The sequence below is a fragment of the Eptatretus burgeri genome, chromosome 11, assembly GCF_056783735.1.
Source record: "Eptatretus burgeri isolate ZD-2024b chromosome 11, Ebu_testis_v1, whole genome shotgun sequence".
NCBI classification, from domain to species: domain Eukaryota; kingdom Metazoa; phylum Chordata; class Myxini; order Myxiniformes; family Myxinidae; genus Eptatretus; species Eptatretus burgeri.
The window spans coordinates 75,063,462-75,071,042 of NC_140971.1; positions in this window are offsets into that span (position 1 = coordinate 75,063,462).

Genomic DNA, 7,581 nt, shown 5'->3' on the forward strand with positions numbered 1-7,581 from the left:
TATATATATATATATATATATATATATATATATATATATATATATATATATATATTTCCAGCAATGTGTGTGTGTGTGTGTGTGTGTGTGTGTGTGTGTGTGTGTGTGTGTGTGTGTGTGTGTGTGTGTGTGTGTGTGTGTGTGTGTGTGTGTGTGTGTGTGACCGGTTTCTCGACAACCACTGGTCCGATCTAATTGAAACTTGTCAGATATATTTCTGGGGACCTGAGGATGTGCCTTTTCAAGGTTTGATATTAATCGGACAAGTGCTTCCCAAGTTATGGCCATTTATTTACCAAACCAATGACAAGACACGTTGCGTGAGCGTGGCCGATGGGGAAGGGAAGCTCAGCCGCGTTCCCCATTACGGGTTACAACGTAGGGCTTCCGGATAATGATGACTTCGTGTATTCTAATAATTTCTCGATTTCTTATGCGCATTTATAGATAAACACAATGCTCCAAGTTATGATCGTTTTCATATTAGAAGGTGTATAAATTTCGGTAACATCAGAGTGCTGGTATGCTCCGAACCAGGAAGTAAATTTTTTTCTCTCTTTTCTCTTCTCTTTTTGTTTTTCCTTGCCACGACATTGCGAAAAGGTAAAATACGTTGGCGCTAATTGAATAATTGGTTATTAAAACTAAATTGCGAATAATCGTAACTGCGAATAATATGCGAACTTCTGGGCCATGCACGTACGGGCACGTGAGAGCGAAGAAATGGCCTGTGTGGTTGTTGTTTGTTGCTTGCGGTTTGAATTTTTTTTTTCTTTTACGGGCACATAATAGTATCTATAATTCCAGCAATGTGTGTGTGTGTGTGTGTGTGTGTGTGTGTGTGTGTGTGTGTGTGTGTGTGTGTGTGTCTGTGTCTGTGTCTGTGTCTGTGTCTGTGTCTGTGTCTGTGTGTGTGTGTGTGTGTGTGTGTCTGTGTGTGTGTTTGTATGTGTGTGTGTCTGTGTGTGTGTGTCTGTGTGTGTGTGTGTCTGTGACTGCTGTTTCTCGCCAACCACTGGTCCGATCTAATTGAAACTTGCCAGGTATATTGCTGGGGACCTGAGGATGTGCCTTTTCAAGGTTTGATATTAATCGGACAAGTGCCTCCCAAGTTATGGCCATTTATTTACCAACCAATGACAAGACACGTTGTTGCGTGGGCGTGGCCGATGGGGAAGGGAAGCTCAGTCCCGTTCCCCATTACGGGTTACAACGTACGGACTTCCGGAGAGTGATGACTTCGTGTATTCTAATAATTTCTCGATTTCTTATGCGCATTTATAGATAAATACAATGCCCCAGTTATGATCGTTTTCATATTAGACGGTGCATAAATTTCGGTAACAACAGAGTGAGCTGATATGCTCCGAACCAGGAAGTAATTTTTTTTCTTTTCTCTTCGCTTTGTGTTTTTCCTTGCGAGGACATTGCGAAAAGGCAAAATACATTGGCGCTAATTTAATTTTTGGGCATTAAAACGAAATTGTGAATAATCGTAACTGCGAATAATATGCGAACTTCCGGGCCACGCACGTACGGGCATACGAGAGCGAAGAAATGGCCTATGTGGTTGTTGTTTCTTGCTTGTGGTTTGAATATTTATTCATTATTTTTATTTTTTTTTAACGGGCACGTACTAGTATATATACATATGTATAATATATATATATATATATATATATATATATATATATATATATATATATATATATTGTTACGGTTCGAGGAACCGTACGCATACAACATACAGGTGTCCCAAGTCAGTTATGCCATTAAGTATATGTGTGTAGACAGAACCCCTCCTTGTGTGTCGTGGGAATTTGAAGAGGTGCGTTGTGATGTTTTTTTTAGTTCGGGTAAGAAATCTTTATATCCCATCCTCCATTGCGATCCACGGTACCCAAGCGCTTGCAGCCTTCGGTTCGCTGGCAACAACGTACCACGGTCCACCTGTTGTCTCTGGAGGCTCGTTTTTCCGAGACAGAATCTTCGCTGTTGCAGTTCTTATTCGGCTTCTCCAAACGCTCCAACTCTTTCTTGACGAGTCCACACGCGTGGAGTCGGCGGGCCTCGCCGGTGCCTGGCCGAGGCCCCGCCCAGAAAGGGCGGACCCATGGGAGCTCCATCCAATCAGGGCGGACAGTGATGTCAGTTTTGACCAAGGCCCCGCCCTGCTGAGGGAGGTCTATAAAGCACAACATCATTCTCAGTATTGAGTTCTTTGGGGGTCCTTCGTTCAGTTCTTTGGGGTCGTTCGTTCAGTTATTTGGGGGTCGTTCGTTCTGTGCTTGGAGGCCGGAGTTGGTTGGAAAACGAAGGGGTTCCCGCTGCTTGGCTCCGCTGACGTCTCGCCCCAATGGCCCGACTACTGGGCCCGGCCCACTCAAGCTCCTCCACGGACCCGTACTCCACACGGGCGGCTGTGGACCTGATTGCACGACTGTTGGCAGGTGCCGCACCACGGAGCATTCCTTTCCCCGAGACTCAGGTACTCGAAAGAACTGCGACTTCAGCCCGCCTCCCTCCCTGGCTGCAAAAGTCCTTTGCCTTCAACTGGGTTTATTTTGTCCGAGTGTGTGTCTGAGTGTGTGGCGCCTGTCTAATAAGTAGAAACTGTATAAGTGTTTTCGATCATTGTAAATATTGCCTGTATAATTCCCGCATAAGTCTGCTCTGTATCTGCTTTATAAGTTGCTGTAAATTGTCGCACTACATCTTCTTTCTTTCCCCTGCATAACACCACAATAAACCTGTTTCTGTGCCACATAAATTTCCTCGTTTATTAGAAATAAATTATTGCAGAAATGTTCCCAGTTCGTTTTCGTATTTTCCTTCATTGGTCCAGCATGGTTCGGATCTGAGATTTAGCCGGGTCTTTGTTCCCGTTAATCTGCTCATCCTAGCCGGTACGGCTTTGGCAGTTCTGCTCGACTGCACCCAAACCGGAGTTGGTAGTCGGTAGTTGGAACTCTACCGCAGTCGGTAGAGTGACCCGGTTCGAGCAAGACATGCCGAGGGCGTGGTTCCCCGGTAGACGACACCGTGTGGTTAATTAGGTAAATTGGTTCTAGACAAAAAGACCCTACACCACGTGGTGGAGGTACTGGCGTCCACGGTCAGTTAAGCAACCCGCCGCCTCACGGAGTTATCCGTGAGCGACGGTCTACAATTCTGGGAGTCTGGTGGGAGACGACGTAACTTCCCCCACCTAGTGGTCTGGATGCAGAACTGGAATTTTACCCAAGGTGTGTTTTGGAGTACATACACAATTTTATTGCAGATTCTGGTAACATAGACTACACTAAACTCAAATCCGAGTGATGCCACTTTGTCACGCTTGAGCAATTTTTTTTAGGAGCAAAATTAAAAATGGCCGCCATCAAAACCGCTTTTTGGCCGTAACTCGGCCAAAAATCGAGATATGAACCCGATTTCAGTGGCTCACCCTATGTTTTGGGGGTCAAGGAATGCACTGATATGTTTAAATAAACCATACAACTCATAATAATAGTCTATATTGCAATTTTTCTATTTAGATATAATATTTTGACTGAAAAAATATCGACCGAACTATTTTCAGCCATAACTATGCCCAAAATCTATATGAACCTGATTTAAGTGGTAAACAGTATATTGTATTGTATTGTAACAGTATATTGTATTGTATTGTATATCTTTATTTCACACAGTTGAGTAATACAATGATTAGGTAACTACAAATTATAATTAATTATATTAACACATAATAAGCAAGGTTTACACCAATTTTACACAAATTCAAATCCAAAAAGGGGTCTGTCCATGCTATCAACTATGAATACACTGATTGGTTGCTGATGAACTTCTTTCATTCTGCTTTCACTCAATCTCACATACAAGACAGCTGCTTAAATCAAATAACTAGTGTTCACTCAAGTTCCACAGCTTCGCTTGCTGATACAGATTTTGTTTGGTCGTTCTGACATTCCTCCATACAATGGCAGCCACAGAACAATGAACAGGAGAGCCTGGCGGCAGAGCAACTACATCTATTCATTGCACAGGGTCGCACTGAGCTGCACCCACACCTGATCATCTTGAGAACATTATCAGGAGCTCTGATGACATCCGGAGGCAGAGACACAGGGAGCAACATGCTCGACACTTCTTCATGTGACCATCCATGACTGGTTGGATCGATCAATGGTGGGTCTGGATCCAATGCAGCCCGCCATATTGTTGCCTGCAAGTGCGCCCTGAGAACGTGTTGGATGAAAGCCACAGTGGTTGGTGGTAGAGTTTTTAACCCTGGTGTTGATGTCAGCTTCTTGCTAGCCATCTTTGAAGACCAGACATCAAATCGAATAGCTGACATGTCTTCTGTTTCCTGGGATCCACAGCAAGCAGCAAAGAAGGCAGTTGCTTCAGATATGACATCTGGTAATTCTGCATCAAGATCACCAAGATAATTTAATTGACGATCATCTTTGAGGTGTTTCACAATTGTGCCTTTTCCGATACCCCACAGGTAGGCAACTGTGTCACATCCAGACACCACATGTGCTGCCAGAACTTGGGTGACAATATCTGCATGCTTCTGCACTGTCGCCTTGATATCAACAGACGATTTGTCACGACTTGTACCAGCCATCACAAGGTCGCATGCCAGTTCCTTCAGTTGGTAAAAATGCAACAGCAATATGAATACATCTGTGTCGTCTGAAATTACCCGGATACTCGGAACTCCTGATGAGGCTAGAAGGACCATTTGTTGTGCCATAATAACATCGGATTCTTCGTGAGTGGTTCTTAGGTGAGGCCTCTCTACTACTTGGTATTCTGCAATTTCCATAGGTATTGGGTTAGGTCCAGTTAATATGAGCTTTGTGTTGGTAGAAAATGCTTCAGGATGGTCTTTGATGTAGCTGCAAATGATATTTATTAACTGGACTTTGTTCTCTGTCACTGTCAAAATATATAGATATAGATATACACACCCAGACTCTGACATTCCACGGTTCCAACATTCGCGGGTTCCACATATTCGCTCTTGATAATTTGCAACATGCTCTTACATTCACGGGAAATCGCCCCGCCTGTTCGTGATTTTCGCTGCGATTTTTTTTTCATGAGCCACGAGTTCATAACACAGTTCTAAAACATATTTTCCACGAGCCACTCACAAAGCAGGTGGATGTACCTACAGTACAATACAATACTGTACAATACTGTACATACGCAAAAACATATCTTCCACAAGCCGCGAACATCGCCTGCTTCCTTTACGTGTATTGTAGCTTCGCGGGATAAACATAGTTTGGCGGGACATCTCACCATGTGCACTTTGTCTCCATTGTAACAACTAGTACGGGCCCGGAGGGGCGTAAACGACGACTGGATTGGGGCATTATTTCAATTAGATCGGACCAACTGTATCCTAAATGGCCATAACTTGGGAAACACCTGGGAAACATACTCAGGTCCCCAGCGTCAATTGTGATGTCATATCAAACGAAGAAGAATTGTGACGCCCCCTCTCTCTTGCTCCCTCCAAGTCTCGCCCGTCCTCTCTCTCCCCTCCTCTCTCCCCCCTCCTCTCTCCCCCTTCCTCTCTCATCCCTCTCTCTCGCCCCCTCTCACCCCCCTCTCTCGCCCCCTCCTCTCTCCCCCTCTCTTGAATTGTGACGCCCCTCTCTCTCACCCCCCTCTCCCCCCTCTCTCCTTCCCCTCTCTCCCCCTCTCTCCTTCCCCTCTCTCGCCCCTCTCTTCCCCCCTCTTTCTCCCCCTCTCTCCCCCTAGTCTCACCACTCCTTTATTCCCCCTCTCTCTCCCCCTCTTAATCCCCCCTCTCTCACCCCTAGTCTCGCCCCTCCTCTCACCCCCTTCTCTCTCGCCCCTCTCTCTCGCCCTTCTCTCTCGCCCTCACACCCCCTCTCACACCCTCTCTCCCATCCCCCTCTCTCGCTCTCTCTCTCGTCCCCACTCCCACCCCTCTCTTCCCCCCCCTCTCTCCTCCCTAGTCTCGCCCTTCCTCTCTCCGCCCTCCTCTCTCATCCCCTCTCTCCCGTCCCCCTCTCTCGCAGATATTGGTCGACAGATAAATGGCCGTAACTTGGGAACTGCTCATCCGATTAATATCAAACCTTGAAAAGGCACATCCACGGGTCCCCAGCAATATTCCTGGCAAGTTTCAATCAGATCGGACCGGCGGTCGTCGAGAAACCGGTGGTCGCAGACAAACAAACAGACAGACACAGACACACAGAGATTGTTGGAATTATTGTAACAATGACAAGACGCTCATGGATTTTACTCTGACATTCACAGATTTTTGTCTCTTTCGACAGCATTTTCCTGGATTTTCACAAGATTTTTCCCAGAGTCGGAAAAACCCCAGAACCTACCCCCCCCCCCATTTCCTATTGAAACAATGCCCCCACATGGAAATATTTCATTTCTCCTAAAACCTTATCTTTGATCACCAATTTGGTTTCAAACCAGGTCACTCTACCTTGGACATGCTGCTTCTACTCACCCAAGAATGGATGGAGACCCTCAACGTCAGACATGAGATCAGGGCAGTCTCTCTGGACATATATCGTGTTTTTGGTACAGTCTGACACCCCGCCTTGCTCTCCAAACTCTCTGCCTATAGCATGAAAGGTCAACTCCACACATGGCTTACTGACTTCCTCTACTTTCGTAGACAACGTGTGCCTCTCAACGGAATCCTTTCATCTCCTCTCCTTGTCAAGGCTGCAGTGCTCCAAGACAGTGCTCTGGGCCCAATCCTATTCCTGATCTTCATACGTAATCTCTCTTAACTCTCTGGAAAATCCTCTTTATCCACTTTAAGATGACTCCATCCTCTGTCGTGGCATCTGCCATCCTTCAGGCAGGCAGATTGCAGCCTATTCCTTCTCATCGTGATCAAGATGGTCAAATCGGTACCTTGCGGTAAAGATGGTCAAATACTTGGACTATATCCTTCAATCCTCACATATCACACTCTCACTATCTCTCTGCGAAAGGAACAACTGGAAAATCCCACCCTCTACTTTCTTAACAATCTTCTTGAGGAAATTCAGTCATTCAAACTCCTGGGTCTCTTTATCAGCCATGATCTTTCTTTAGCAAAACACATTTCAAATTAGCAGACAATGCCAGCCGCTGAATGGGCATCCTCCGTCATACAAAGTCCTTCCTTGGGCACACCTGAACTCCTATCCACATAAAGGGCCTTCATCCGCAGCTTGATGGAGTACTGTTGTCCCCTCACAGTTTTCTCAGCTTAACGCTGTGGAAACCAAGGCCTTCAATATTATTGAAATCTCCCACGAAGAAGCTGGGTCTATGGGCCTATCACTTCGCCATCCCAGATATGTCGGTGGTCTCTTTGTCTTCTACCGCCTCCTTTCTGGTCTTGCACCCTCTGCTCTTTCCAAGCTTTGTCCCTCCCAGGTTTCTGCAGGGCACATATGGTCCATCATCAACACCCTTCTGGTGAAACTATCTAAATCCAGGATTACTGCTCACGTCCACCCATTTGTTCCATTTTTCTCCACCTGTGAAACGAACTTCCACATTCTCTTCAATCTCATT